Source organism: Aotus nancymaae, unplaced genomic scaffold, assembly GCF_030222135.1.
Source record: "Aotus nancymaae isolate 86718 unplaced genomic scaffold, 86718_ANA_hifiasm-v0.15.2.pri h1tg000057l, whole genome shotgun sequence".
In the NCBI taxonomy this organism is placed as follows: Eukaryota; Metazoa; Chordata; class Mammalia; order Primates; family Aotidae; genus Aotus; species Aotus nancymaae.
In genome coordinates this window covers 36,411,768-36,427,264 of record NW_026988471.1, presented here as the reverse complement: position 1 = coordinate 36,427,264, position 15,497 = coordinate 36,411,768, and the positions used below count along the sequence as shown (strand labels likewise).

The following is a 15,497-nucleotide window of genomic DNA, read 5'->3' as shown; positions in this document are numbered from 1 at the left end:
ATGGCAACTTGCCCGAGGCTGCTTAGCTAGCTGGTGACAGAATGATGACAAGAACTTAAACTCTTAACTCCTTTTTCAGTGTTCATTGCCTCAGAACACACTGCCTCCTGAGCGTTCAAGCATCTTCTATTAATGGTAATAAATACAAATAGTTTATTGGGAAAGGCAATTCAAACTAAGTGCCAAATGCATTCCATAGATACGTAATTTATTTTCTGAATCTATGGGGCTAAGGCACATAGTATAAATACGGGGAAACAGAAATTAGCATAAATCTTGAAATAAAGATGTCTTTCCATTACATATGGCAACAGATAATTCCACAGGGCTGAAAACGACTGTTTAGGGGGACCATTAATTTGAAAACCTTGAAGTATCAGTAAAAATACTTTCTGTGCTCCATATTTTGTACTAATTTCATCACAAACATAAAATCATGAATCAAAGTGGAAGGCATTTCAGTTAGATGATCTGATTCACTTCTCCACCTTCAGACAGAAAGGGCTATTCTTGTCTCTATTTCCAGAGGAATTAGGGAGTTGCCAGAAGTACTAGTATTGACTTAAGGGCAACTTAAGAGTCCTGCTCCTCCACTGCTTCATTTTCCAGAAGCCGCATCTAATGTGGTCATTACGAATTACAAACCACTCTTCACACATTGTACTTATCATAACTCTTACAGCAACCTTATGTGCCAGGTAAATTATTACCTCATTTTTACAGGTAGGGAAACTGAAGCTTGGAGAGATTCAGTCACTTGCCTAAAAGCACCCCACTAGTATGTGACAGTTAAGACTGGAATCGAAATCTTCCAACTCCAAATTCCATGCTCTTTCTTTACAATTCTATCCAGACTGTTAGCACTAGAGGAGGTGGTTTTTGTTGGCACACTAATTTGGACATTACAGACAATAAGAAAACATGGCTGAACTGTCAGTCACTATGGGTGGGATCTTATCTTTATCTAACAGGAGGTCTTGGCTAGAGAGGAAATGAGTCTCAAATATTTCCAGTGAGTGGGTGGTAACTCCATGCCAGACTCTGTTCCAGGTGTCCGGGATACATCAGTGACCAAAACAGAAAGGTCTCTGGCCCCTGGAATCTACATTCTACTGGATGAGATGGATGTAAAACAAATAATGAAATACAAAATATGTCAAGTGATGTTAAGTGTTATGGAAAAATTAAAACAGAATAAAGAGGCTCATGTGTGTGTGAGATTGTGAAAGGAGAATACGAGTTATATTTTATACATAAGGTGTTCAGGAAAGTTCATCAGATAAGATCACATTTGAGAAGGCCCCTAAAATAAGTGAAGGAGAAAGTTTCATGGAAATCTGGGAAAACATATTCTGGAGAGAGTAAAATCACAAATGCAAAAACCCTAGGGCACGAGTTTGATGAATCTGAGGAACAGGAAGAAGGCCAGAATGTCTGGGAAGGTTTAGCCACCATGAACTTGCCTTCATTGAGCAAAAAAAAAAAAAAAAAGAAGAGAAAAAAACAAGTGCATGTCTTTGAAACATAAAAAATAACACAGGGTAAAATTGAGTATTATAAAGAGGCATAAATCAAGTTCTGCAGGATTTCAGAAGAAGTAAAGGAGGCTTGGAATCATAGAGAGCCAGTACTTAATTCTCTATTCCAAGGTTTTCCTTTTTTTCTGAACTGTAAAATATACCATTTTCAAACTATATCTTATGTGGATTGCCAATATGAAAACAAATGAAATCAGAATGTTCTAGTGAAGTGAAGGGTGGAGGAGGTTTAGCCTTCCCAACTTGGCCTTACTCTTTCTCATCACCAGCCACTGAAGAACCTTCATGGAACCCCCGGGGCCTAGGAAACAAAGTTTGCCAATAACCGATCTAGTCAAACTAGCTCATTTGACTAAAGAGTAATCTGAAGCCCACAGTGAGAATTTTCTTCTGGCCTCTACTGGCGTGAAGTCTCCCTGGTCTTCTGTGCTGTCTTCTGCCGCTAATGACTGTAGAACCTACTTCACCTTCCAGTCTGAAGTCTCCACCTCCTTGTGTTGAACCTTGAGCTGACTGACTTGGAACTCCATTCTCTCTGCCTGTGGACCAATGCATTCGCCTATGGGACCAATGCATTCATTGTTTCTAGGGGCAGTCTGAAACTATTCAAACAAAGAGGTCAATTTGCATTCAAATTAGATTTTGAGTTCAAAGTAGGACAATAGTCTTGAAAATTAGATTGATTGGGAGAATATACCTCTTGAACACACAGAAATACTGACAATGAAACTGCCCTGAAAATAACAAGCACATCTTTGACATCATTCTTTGCATCTGATGCACTTCTTTGCTTAAAATAGCCTCCTTTTTTGGTAAATTCTACTAATCTTTCCAGGAAGCTAAATTTTCTTTCCCTCTGATACTTTCTCAGACTTTCTCAAGCAGAATCAATCAACCCTCCATCTGTGTTCCTGTAGCACTTTCTTCATACATTTATTATAGACCTCATCTTATTGCATTAGAAAAACGTGTTTACATATTTTTCTTCCACTGACTCTGAGCTTCTCTTGTGAGTTAGAAATAAGTCTTACTCATATTGATGCCTCAGCTGCTGCTAACACAATGCTCTGGTGCTTGACACATTTGCTGATTGACATTGTAATTTAGTACTGACTGGGGTTATGAGAAATGAGTGTCCTTCTCAACCATAGACTTTTTGAGAAGTTGCCAACTAGTGACAAACCATTATTAATTATTTGCTTGGCAACTCGATAAGTTATTGAAAAGTAAAATTACTGTGTGAATATCCTGTTATTGGTCATTGGATATTTCTGATGGACAGTCCCAGCACTCACCTTTGGCCTGTTTCAGTCACAAGCCTTCTTACACATTTTTCTGTGTGTTCGTTCACGCTGGATCTGTTCTGAGGCAAACACATTGCTATGACCAACACAGCCAGCAATGACACATTCTCCCTCAGGCCTGGCCACAGTCCATGGTAACTGTCAGCCTTGCAGATATGACTGACAAGATTAGAAAGCAAAATCTGTGGGAAAAAAGTATGAAATCAGGTTCCAGTTCTCACTCCCTCATTATGTAAAAATGATCTCATGTTTAGTGAGTGTTGTGTGGTGAATCTCACATGATCCCGAGACAGAAGAGGCTTTACCAGGGGAGAACTGATTTTTTCTGACAGATACATGAGGCTGGCTAATGGTGCTTCTAGCCATTCAGCACTGAAAGGCAAACTTAAGTTCCGTTTCCCAAATTCACACTGCACATCAAAGCTACAGGAAGGGTCAGTCCCTTTCAACAACCACAAAGTAACTAAAGCCACTTCATTTGCAGGAGTTTATAAAAATTAGATTATCCCAGATCCATTTTCTTAAGCCAAGAACAAAAGAACCTCAGTAGTAGAAAATGTCAGCTCTCACATGTTCACTGATCTTTGCCTTGTCATCTAAGACTTTTTAGATTTTGTGTTGAAATACAACTTGCCCTAACAACAGGCCTCCAGACCAATCATTTTTAGCCCTAACTTTATAGTTAACAGTTCAAAGTACAATATTCTTGCTTTCATGTATAAGCATTTATTTGATCACATGGGATTTACCAGGTTTATTGTCAAACAATTGATCTTTTCTTCTTAAATTCCTCTAGGATTTCCATCTAGCTGATGTGGCTTTCATGTTTCTAACAGAAACAGCAAATAAGAACAGAAGAGAGAAATGTTTGTATCTTGTTGAAATGCGGAGTATTCAGGGTTATCACTAAAAGGCATTTGAGACACGACCACACTGAAAAGAGAATCCAAGGAACTGTTTGGGAAGACAAATCACATTAAGGGTGTTTATTTGGATTTCTAACATTCCCCTTTCTCTGGCTTTATTAACATTTCATTAATATGAAGTGATTCAATCTGAGTAACATCTTGTCCTACATAGCTTACTGATTTGACTTTTGCAAGCAGCCAGACACCAAGAGTGGTCCTAAACAAACTTTTGGTTGATGCAAAGCTAAACACTTACTGAATCAGAGAACTGTAAATGAAAATTGCCCTTTAAATGTAATCTCTCAAAATCCCTTGAGTTCATTTCCCATAGAGAAGCAAGTACCTTATGCACATTCCCTTAGGAAGGGGATCAAGTTTGTTACCTATAAATCTAAGAAGGTAAAACTGCCGTCAAGGGCAGGAGTTGAATTGTACAGTTTTAATTCCTAAACTGGACCTAGTTCAATGGGCTTTGGTCTTGATCTTTTCCAATTTATGTTAACTAAATCCTAATTAAGCAGAGTTCATTTTAATGAAGTCAGATGCCAAAGCTTGTCTTCTCTACCTTGACTTTCACTATTGCAGAGCTCTTTCTTAATTAAGGTAAAGAATTCCTTTTGGCTTTCACAGCCCAGAATTTTCCACTTGTTCCACTTAGAGTGCCAGTTGGCTTTCACACTCTGCAACCATGTGCCTCTGGCACAGCTGGAAAATTTATGAACTTCTGTGGTATTAAAAAGGTGCTATATCCTTGGGAAACGTTTCTAATAACCTGAATTCCTATTTATTCTCACCCAGTGATCAATCTTTTCCAAGTTATAACTAGCAAGTGAGCAGTAAAGGCAGGGAACAATGAGATGTCAGCAACAATGTTCTCAGAGAGGTGTTCTCTCTCCCTAAGCCCAGAGCTTGAATCCAACAAAAACTGATCTGGGCAGTCTTTAGCCAGAGCTCTGGTTCCTATTTTGGTACCCAGGGGCAACTTGCAGATAAAGGAGAGATGGATCCTAGGCTGCCCTTATGGCTGCTGCCTAGGATGTGTGAGGGCTAAATAGGCATGGGATCCCTTAAAGATTGCTAGGCACTGAAGCTGGAAGCAAAAGACCCAGTTCTAGATCCTCTTCTCCCACTGTATAATTATGAGACCTTGAAACAGCTCTCTACTTCTCCAAGCCTTGGTTGTCCCACCTGTAAATAGAGAGAATATGGCTAGGCCAGTGCTTCTCAAACTGTCTGTAAATAGAGAGAATATGGCTAGATCAGTGCTTCTCAAACTAAATGTGTAATGAAGGAACACATCTTTCCCTTCTTTCCTCCTGCCTAATCCATTGTAGACTGATGTTTTGTGAAATATAATAAAAACGAATTACCAGAAAAATGATGTTTGGAAGGTGCAGCAATGTCAAATTTCTGTAAGAATTCTAAATGCTTACCCATACTTTCTACACTTATCTGGCCATAAAAAGATAACAGTGTCTGGGCCAGCAGCAGCACAAGGACCACACTTTAAGAAGCAATCAATGAGATGAGATCTTAGGCACCTCCTGGCTCTCATAGTCTCCACTTCCCATAGCCTACCTGCCTCTCCACTAGACTTGCCCAAGCACCCAAATGCTAAGCTTAGTGATGAGATCAAAATTATGCTTCTGGAGTGACTTAGTCTGTTAGAGCTTCTTTTACAACATGCCATAAATTGGGTTACCTATAAACAACAAATGTATTTCTCACAGTTCTGGAGGCTGGGAAGTCCAGGATCAAGATGCCAGAGGATTTGCCATCTGATGAGGGCCCTCTTCCTAGTTCATAGATGGCCATTATCTCACCATGTTCTCACATGGTGGAAGAAGTGAGGGGTCTCTAATCCCATTCAAGAAGGCTTCACCTTCATGACCTAATCACTCCCAAGGGCTCCAAATACCATCATCTTGGGGTGAGAATTTTAATCTGTAAAGTTGGGGGTGGGGTGGTAACACAAATACTCGGTCTGTAGTATGAAGTTGGCAACAAAGAACAAAATAACCACTTGAACAACTAATAGTACTTCTATCTCTGTGTTTCTGTTTCCCTATCAACCTCCCTAAACCATGATCTGGAAATCCCAGCTCCACCACTTGGTATCAGGGAAAGCTAGTCCCTTAACTTCTCTGTGCCTCAGGTTTTTTTTCATCTCTAAAATAAGAATAACATCTTCTTCATAGAGGTATTTTTGTTAAGTGTTTATTCTGACATAATTTCAAGTTTAGAGCTAGATTTGTACAAATAAATCCCATTTCCTCATTTTCATTTTTAAATTTTTTTTGGAGACAGGGTCTCACTCTGTTGCCCAGGCTGGAGTGCAGTGGTATGATCTTGGCTCACTGAAGCCTCGACATTTGGGGCTCAAGCAATCCTCCCATCTCAGCATCCTAAGTAGCTGGGACCACAGACACATGCCACCACATCCAGCTAATTTTTGTATTTTTTGTAGAGTCAGAGTTTCACCATTTGTCCAGACTAGTCTCAAACTCCCAGGCTCAAGTGACCCACCTGCGTGTCACCTTCCCAAAGTGTTGGGATTACAGGTGTGAGCCAATGTACCCAGCCCTGTTTACTCTTTATTCACATTCCTTCTGTGTAGCATTTTCCCCACTGCTTTATCCTTCTCTTTCTTTCCCTCCTCTCTTTTTAAAAATTTTTTTTCAGAATGATTTGAGAGTAGCTTGCATCCATCATGCTTATAAGATTGTTTTGAGGATTAATGGAATTAATACATGGAAAATACTCAAAATGGTGCTTGGCACACATAATAAGCTCTCATAAAATAGCTCTTATGTTTGATTTTCAAAGGCCTTTCCAGACATTCAAAAGGAACTTCAAACTCTAGTGACTTGGGGGCTACTCCATGTGGAACCTCCAACAAACTGGAGGTCCACCCCTATGGCTCTGCCCTTCTTAGAGATTTATGATTGATTCACTTATTTTCCAATGTGTGGATATGACCAACTCAAAAAGTATTTTCCATGCCATATGTAGCTAGCCTTGAACACTGGTATTAAATGTATCTGCTCTAAATTACTATGTTATTAAATCCAAAGAACTCTGGGATTTGTCTTCTTCTTTTTTTTTTTTTTTTGCCAAACTGCTCAGTATTAAATTGATCAGTAGTGACTAGGAGGCCAAACTCTCACTGTGTTCTTTGGGAAAATGATGGGAACTCTGATTTCTAGGAAATTCAAGTATGACCTTAGAACAGAACTCCCCTAAGCAGCTCAAATGCCTCCTATCTCTTTTACCCAAAATGTCTCTGTCTCTGATTCAGAAACAAAATGCTGTTTTACATAATGCCCCATCTAACCCTCATGTTGGTTTAACTTTAAGCTGAACCAGAACTTTCGTCTCTCTCGCATTCATCCTGGGTTCCTTTGCATCCTCATTTCCTGCCTCATCCAGATCCTGCTGTGCTGAATTGAATTAAATGTAGAAAAAATACTGATTCAGCTCCATCTCCATGTACCCAGATTCAGCTGCAGAAAAGGACAGAAACACTGTTCAGTCCACAGCAATTTTTAAAATCATTCCACGTTAGTCATATACCAGAAAGAAATCAAATCATGGAGGCATCTGGTGTCCAGAAAAGCCCACTATTTTCTGACCAGAGTCTAGAAGGTCAGGTGACTTGCCCAGGGGACACGTTGCTCTTCACAGAACATTGGAACAAGGCCCATATGCCTTCCAGGCCATTTTGCTCAAAATTACCATGTGACCAAAACAAATCCTATCATTGTCCCAGCAGGGTTCACTGGTCTTATGAATTTGGGGATAGTGCCTGGGGGAGGAAAAGGAAGCAAAGTAGATGCTTCTTTCATTTCAAGATGAATAACATATGTACAATTAGACCCAATTTAGTTTCACATTACCCTTTCCTGGAGGAAACTATGAATATGGGACCCCCACATATATTCACAGCCCACACTGAATGCTCTGTTCCCTAGAAAACTTATAATCTATACTATACAATTTGATATTATATAGTACAGTATTTTGAGTATTTTCCATGTATTAATTCCTTTAATCCTGAAAAAAAATTTTTTTTGCAGGACATGTGTTGCTGGTTCCCAGGGCTAGACCATCCAGTCCTAGAGAGACAAGGTCATTGTGCTTTACTTCTTTGCACCCTTCATAGCAATCACACAGTGTGCTGCATACAGAATAGGTACAAAATGCATTTCTGCATTTCTGGATTGGCTGATGCTTTTTTAAAAATGGAAAAATCAGCCAGGTATCGTGGCTCACACCTGTAATCCCAGCACTTTGGGAGGCCAAGGCAGGTAGATCACCTGAACAGGAGTTTGAGACCAGTCCAGTCAACAAGGTAAAATTCATCTCTATTAAAAATACAAAAATTAGCCAGACATGGTGGTTCATGCCTGTAATCCCAGCTACTAGGAAGACTGAGACAGCAGAATCACTTGAACCCGGGAGGTGGAGGTTGCAATGAGCCGAGATTGTGCCACTGCACTCTAGCCTGAGTGACAGAGCGAGAATCTGTCTCAAAAGAAGGAAAAATCATCACCCCACCCATCAAATCATTGTCTCTGTCACCACTGGCTAGTGGCAGATATGCCTGCTCCTTAGCTGCAACATGGATATGCTTCCCTCCAAAAAAAAAAAAAAACCAGCATCTCTGCTGCTGTCATAGATTCAGACACCTGTAGGGGCAGTTACCACTCACTGCGTTCCACAAACCACTTGGTCTATACATTTCTATACTATCACTATCTTCTTCCCACAGAATTCAGATATTTTACAGAGATGAGAAGACACACTGATACTCACCTGATTTAATTAAAAATCAAATGGATAGTTCCTTAAAAAGTTAAACATAGAGTTACCATTTATACTGCAGTTTCTATTCCAGGCATATACCCAAGAGAATGGAAAAATATATGTTAACATAAAAACCTGTCCATGAATAATTGTAGCAGCGTTACTCATAATAGCCAAAAAGCAGAAACAACCCAAATGTCCATCAACTGATGAATGGATAAACAAAATAGGGTCTATCCATACAATGGAAAATAATTTGCCATAAAAAGAAATAAAATATTGATACACATGACAACATGGATGGACCTCAAAAACATTATTCTAAGTCAATTTTAAGCCAAACACAAAATACCACATACTATATAATTCCATTTACATGAAAGTCTAGAATAGCCATATCCACAGAGATAGAAAGCAGATTCGTGTTGCCAGGGTCTGGGGGAAAGTGACTGTTAATGAGTACAGGCTTTCCTTTTGGGATGATGGAAAGGATATTCTGGAAAGAGAGTGATGGTTGCACATATCTGCGAAAATACTAAAAACCACTGAATCGTACATTTTAACAGATGAAGTTTATGGTATGTGAATTATATATCAATTGTTTAAAATTGATTAAGGAATAAAATAGGACACAAAACTTAAAGAACAATAAACAACTATGCTGTAAATTAAAATGAATTTCAGGGCCAAGGCTGACCTGTTGCTTTCACTGTTGCCAGAGCTGAACTTGCCTTTCTTTCTCTTTGTTTCACTCAGATTCGGAACTGCAAACATAGGCGCTTCTAAAATGCACTGCCTGCCTTTGCAGCTTTGCCTCCAATTCCCAAATTAGGTCCATCACCCAGGCTGTTGGGCCTACTCTCAAGTGGGTTTTGATCTGGCCCTACTCCTTTAGACGGTATGAGCCTCGGGGCTCTGGCTTCCCCACTTCTACATTGCATGTGGTGATCCTGTCAAAAATAATCATCTGTCTTTCATTGTAGTGCAGATGATACCCAAATGTTACCCTCATTCATCAAACTGTCAGGCTAATTGTTTATAAAACATCCGGAGCTGGTTGTCACAGAACATCAGCAAACTCAGACCAAATAAAACAGAATGCTCTGGTTGGATACAGCCCCTGCGTGAAAGAGAGACTTGATGACATTTATGGGAACGAAGGTTCACAAACACCTTTCTTAATCCACTGACCATCAGAAACCCAGGGCTGATATTGCTGTCCTGAGACACTGAGCAAAACTGCTCTCAAATAGCTTAGTTTTTATCTTCCTAGAATGTTTTTTGATCATTTGAAAATGACTTCCAGTCCTAAAAGACTGAAGACAGATGAAGTTTATGGTATGTGAATTATATATCGATGTGGGCTTTAAATTCAGCTTTTAACTTGGCTTTGTTGACTTAAATTTCTGCCATGGTCCAGTATGAAGATGGACAATGCAGTTTCCCTGCCTGCCTTTGCTGCAAACACCTGCTCATAGAATTACTTACACTTGAGTGGTGCTTGGAATTTGCAGAGCACTTTTTACAGATATTTCCTTCTAGCCTCAACTTCTCTGTGATGGAGGCACAGTGGATAGAGTTATTTCTAGTTTGCATCTGGGGAGAACTTCAGAGATTGATTCAGTTACCACTGTAGTCGTCTACAGCAGAGCACACTCCTCTACATTCTCAGCTAGTGCTCTTTCCAGAGCACAGAGGATAGAGGGTTGATCTTGCATCAGGGGACAAATCTTTCTGACCACTTTTGGTTCATTCCTTTTCAATTCTTTTGTTAGCCTCTCAAAGCATTCCTCAGCCACAGTTTTTCTATCATTTTCCTTCTAAAAGTTATGTTAATACAGAAAAAAAAGTCAGGTCTCTCACCTCTGAAGATGCTCACATCCTAGTAATCTCCAGCTCCAACTGATGATATCTGACTCTGAACTGAAGGCACTTTGCATCTGCAGGTTTTATGGAACTTTTAGGTTTGTCTTCTGCCTCCTTTATGCCCCACAAGTTCATCTCCCTTTGATCTACCCTTTCTGAAATTAAAGCCATTGGTCTCTGCAGGTAGACCTAGGAACCTCTGTCGATTAGATATATAACATAGGTATAGGTCAGTGCAAAAGTTATTGCGGTTTTTGCCATTACTTTTAATGACAAAAAGCGCAATTACTTTTGCACTGACCTGATACATACACATAACACACATAACGTACACATGTGTCCACTGTGGCAAAAGAGGGATATAGACAGGATGTGCAGAGCCTGAGCCTTGTGTTACCTGGGCTCCAGCAGCTGCTAATTTGCTATCTCATATGGCCATGGGAGCTGGGGCTGAGCAGAATGCTGACCACAACTGCCTCCCTGATAATAAAATCAATATACATTTGCAGTATCTTTCCAATGTCAGAATTTACAATTAGGCTGCAAATTTTAATGAGAGAATGTCTGCTTTAATGACATAGCAGAACATGGTCCTGTAAGAAGAACAAAATTTAAATACATGCTATCCGTGTTTACACTTCCTTTCTATTCCCACAGCTCCAGTGTTTCACTTCCCATTGCCCATAACAGAAACAGGACCTCTTCAAATATAACTTGCAAGAATGAAGTATCATGACTCTCAGATAAATAGAAAAAGAATACCATTAAATATTTTATTTAACTTACTAATTAATAAGGTAAACGGTAAGATGTTAGGACTAATTTAAAAAAATTTTTTTTGAGAAGCTAGGTATCTATTTTAAAAATAAAAAATAAAAAAATAACTGATTCATGTCTTACCAGGCAAGAAACTTTTCAGAGATAATTCTTCCATGAGACAGAATTTTTTTGCATAATTTTTTGGAAAAATATCCACAAGTTAATCTTTGTCTGCATAGTTTTAAAATAGGGAACCTATAGAAAATTAAACCTAGTACTTCACTGAAGAACACTCAGGCCTCTTTTTTGGCTTTTTTGAAGTTTCTAGTAACTTTCCAAGAGGACACTGCTGCCGAACTAGGAACCAACTCAGGGAGGCTTGTGGGAGCTAAGTCTTTATCATCTAGTGCTAAAAAATAAACAGAACTGTTTGTCAATAAATACCCACAATTATCCTCAAAGCAGAGGTGCAATGGCCACTATCTCCCTCCTTCCCACAGCACTTGGACATGCTGTGGTCCAACTTCTTCACCTTAAACGTAACTCACTGTTGTTTAATGGGAAGAAGAAAGAGGAAAATAAACCTGCTAAGAAAGTGGACCAACCAAATCCAAGTCAAGAATCCCCGCCCCACAGGTGTACAGAACTAAAATACTCAACGAGGTCTTCAACTATTTGGATGCCATGACTTCTTGAAACAGACAAATGCAATTTTGAGAGTAGTTTGAATGATTTTAGAACCTAAGAGGAATATTTATCGTAAGATAAAGAAGGCATCAACTCATTTCCCCTCCTGCCAGCTCCATTCCCTGCTCTCTACCAAACTTTCTCAAAGCTCAGGAATGCAAGGCAAACAACAAAAAGAAACAACAACAACAAAATCAAGTTTCTAAAATTCTATTTATGGTAGGTAAAACTAAAGACACAGCAGAGTTGGGGTTTCTTACAGAATCAGTGTGCTTTGCATAAAACTATTTAAATTATGTCCAGGTGTGGTGGCTCATGCCTGTAATCCCAGCACTCTGGGAGGTAGAGGAGGCTGGATCACTTGAGGTCAAGAGTTTGAGATCAGCCTGGCAAACATGGTGAAACCCCATCTCTACTGAAAATACAAAAATTAGCTGGGTATGGTGGCACACGACTTCGGAGACTGAGGCAGGAGAATCACTTGAACCCAGGAGGCGGAGGTTGCAGTGAGCTGAGATCACACCATCGCACTCCAGCCTGGGCAACAGAGTGAGACTCTGTCTCAAAAAAATAAAAAAGATTTTCAAATTATAATGAAATTTTATAGCTGTTGAATTTCTATTTTATAAATGTATCTATTCACACGTAAAATTCTTTATAAGACCTACAGGTTATATCTATTATTGTTAGGTTTATTTGCTGCTTAGTTCTTGATCAGAAATGCAACTCCCAAATATAATACAGTAGTCCCCTCTTACCTACAGTTTCAACTACCCGAGGTCAAATGTGTTCCAAAAATACTAAATAGAATATTCCAAAAATAAATAATTCATAAATTTTAAATTGCATGCTGCTGTGAGTAGCTTGATGAAATCTCCAGTCATCCTGCTCTGTCCCACCAAGGATGTGAATCATCTCTTAATCCAGGGGATCCACACTGTCTGCCTCCCCACCCATTAGACACTTTGTAGCCATCTAGACTATCAGATAAACTGTCACTGTATTGCAGTGCTTGTCTTCAAGGAACCTTTATTTTACTCAATAATGGCTCCAATGCACAAGAGTGATTATGGTAGCATATTGTTATAACTGTTCTATTTTATGATTAGTTTTTAAACTCTGTGCCTGATTTATAAATTAAACTTTATCATAGGTAGGTATGTATAGAAAAAAACATAGTATATACAGGGTTGGGTTCTCTCATGGTTTCAGGCATCCACAGGGGGTCTTGAAATGTACCCCCCACAGAAGAGGGGCGACTACTGTATTCCTCACGTAGTGTTTTTATGAGACTATATTTTTGGGGTTTTAGCATGGAGTTATCAGGAACTCGTCACTTCTGCATGGGCTCAGTTACATGGGCCTCAAATTTCACTGGCCTCAAACAACAAAGCTATATTGCTCATTCATGCTCCATGATCACCCTGGGTTGATACGGACTCTGCTTCCCTGGCCCTCACTCAGGGGTTCAGGCCAATGCAGTGGCCACTATTACAAGCCTTGCTGGGTATAACAGCAGAAACAAAGTGTGATGCATAGCACACTCATGCATAAAGTTTTCACCCAGGACTGACACCTGACACTTTCTCTCACATTTCATTGGCCAAAGCAACCCACGGGGCAATGCCTAATCTCAAAGAGGCAGGAAGTGCAATCCTGAAAAAGAGAGAGAAAATTCGTAACTAACACTAGTGACCACCAAAGTTTGTTTTGGAAAGTAGAGCTTCCTGTTTTTAAACAAGTTTTATTCTTTTAGCTATATTAAATTAGCTATTAACCAGCCACATCTTTATGGTGTTAAAATTCTAAGTATGAATTTTGATCTATTAATTTAAACTTCCATTCATCTGAAACATCAACCAAATACATATATTTTGTGCCCCTCATTTTAGGCAAAATGCCATAGAAATTAATAAGACAAAATCCTACAAGCAGATCCCAGGTTGGGTAATTTGGTCTTGTGCCAGAAGGCACAGCTTTCTTTTCTGGAAAGGGCCCAGGTTTGGGATTGGCTGTAGTTCCTCTTTCCATAAGGTCTGAATCTGTCAACCTCCACAGTACAGAGGATTCATTTGTCACACCTGGCATTCATCTGAGGAATGAATTAACACTGGTGTTTTAAGGAAATTTCATTTTAGCAAATTTTGGTTAGCAGGTAATTTTGTGGTTTCAACTTTATTTCCATATTATTAATTTCCCACACTCACCTTAGAGTTGCTGAATCCAGACTTCAAAGCATAAAATTCCCCCGACATGGCAGGGTTAGGTACATGTGAAACAAAAGTAGCCACTGCCAAGGATCTCAGGAGGTCAGAGGCCAGATTCAAGGCCTTCGTGGAATGTGTGCAGCAAGCGTCAGCTCAACAAGAGTCCAACAAGGAAAGAATGGTTCGGAGTCCACTCTGGCAACAAAACTGAAAATAATCTCCTCTAATCAAAAGGTCTTGAAAAAAGGTTATTGGAACACTTGCAATCAAATAATAGAAAAAGCAAAAAGTAAGCAGGTCGTATAATTCTAAGCTGTGGATAGATGTAGAAAGCAAATACTTTCTACATAATAAAACCATTAACTATTGCAGTTTCTGGATCTTTCAGGAATGTAATTGGCTCCTTCCTGTGTCAATGAGGGTCTTAGCAGGAAAGAAACAGCACATTCATCTGGGAATTTGAAAGACATTTTTAGTGTTGGGAGTCTTCACAGAGGTGTGGGCAGGATTAAAGGAACCACAGTGGATATTGAGGAACCACAAAACTACCAGTGGCAAGAAGCCATTACTATCACTAGGCTTAAAGAGGCAGGGGACAGGAAATAATATTATCAGAGCTTGGTGACAGCAGCCACCATAGGAGAAGAAAGCCCACCAGACTCTGTGTGACCACAGAGGAACATGGCTGCTCTTAAGACAGTGCCAGGGCAAGGAGGTGTGACAACAAATGACCATGTGCCCTTCCTCCACTAGCCAAACCCAACTGTAAACCAAAGGGCAAGAGATCTTGGCAAGAGAGCCCAGTGAGGCCAGTCTCTTGAGACACAGAGCAGAGGAGGACATAGAATGCATTTGGCTGGCATACCACCTCACCTAATTAAAAAATGCTGTCTGTAACTGTGTAAATGTTTTCTCTTTTCTCCTCTATTTTGTCAGGCTAGTTATATTGTTTACTTTTTCCTAAGTACTCTCCCTCAGAGATTTCAACTCTCTTTACTTTCATTGCTGAATCCAAACTATCTCAATAGCTGCTTTTTCTTTGTTCTCTGGGGATATTATTACAAGTTTATTACATATTTAGTAACTCATTCCATATACAGCAAAAAAGGGAGAGATGTTAATTTATTTTTATGGTTTTATTTTATTAAAAAAAATTTTTTTTGAGACAGGGTCTTGCTTTATCACTCAGGCTGGAGTACAGTGGTGTGATCATGGCTCACTGCAGCCTCAAGCTCCCAGACTCAAGAGATCCTCCCACCTCAGCCTCCTGAGTAGCTGGAACCACAGGCACGAGCCACCATGCCTGGCTAATTTTTAAAAAAATTTTTTGTAGAGCAGGGTTTCACCATGTTGCTGAGGCTGGTCTTGAACTCCTAGACTCAAGTGACCCACCCACCTCAGCCTCCCAAAGTGCTGGCATTA

General features: G+C 39.6%; 2 long non-coding RNA genes across 4 annotated transcripts in view; one reads left to right on the top strand and one right to left on the bottom strand.

Annotated features, from left to right (window-relative positions):
- The window catches only part of LOC135269673 (uncharacterized), a 49,035-nt gene extending 36,259 nt beyond the window's left edge, over nucleotides 1-12,776 (bottom strand). For 2 of the 3 annotated variants that reach the window (XR_010337921.1, XR_010337920.1), the window contains exons 1-2: nucleotides 12,643-12,776; nucleotides 2,834-3,024 (exon numbers count right to left, since the gene is read on the bottom strand). This is a non-coding gene — a long non-coding RNA (uncharacterized LOC135269673). The remainder of the gene's footprint in view (nucleotides 1-2,833; nucleotides 3,025-12,642) is intronic. The other variant, XR_010337919.1, reaches the window with a different exon arrangement.
- LOC135269672 (uncharacterized) overlaps nucleotides 1-15,497 on the top strand; it is a 53,238-nt gene that overhangs the window by 2,597 nt on the left and 35,144 nt on the right. The gene's annotated exons all lie outside the window — the stretch shown is intronic.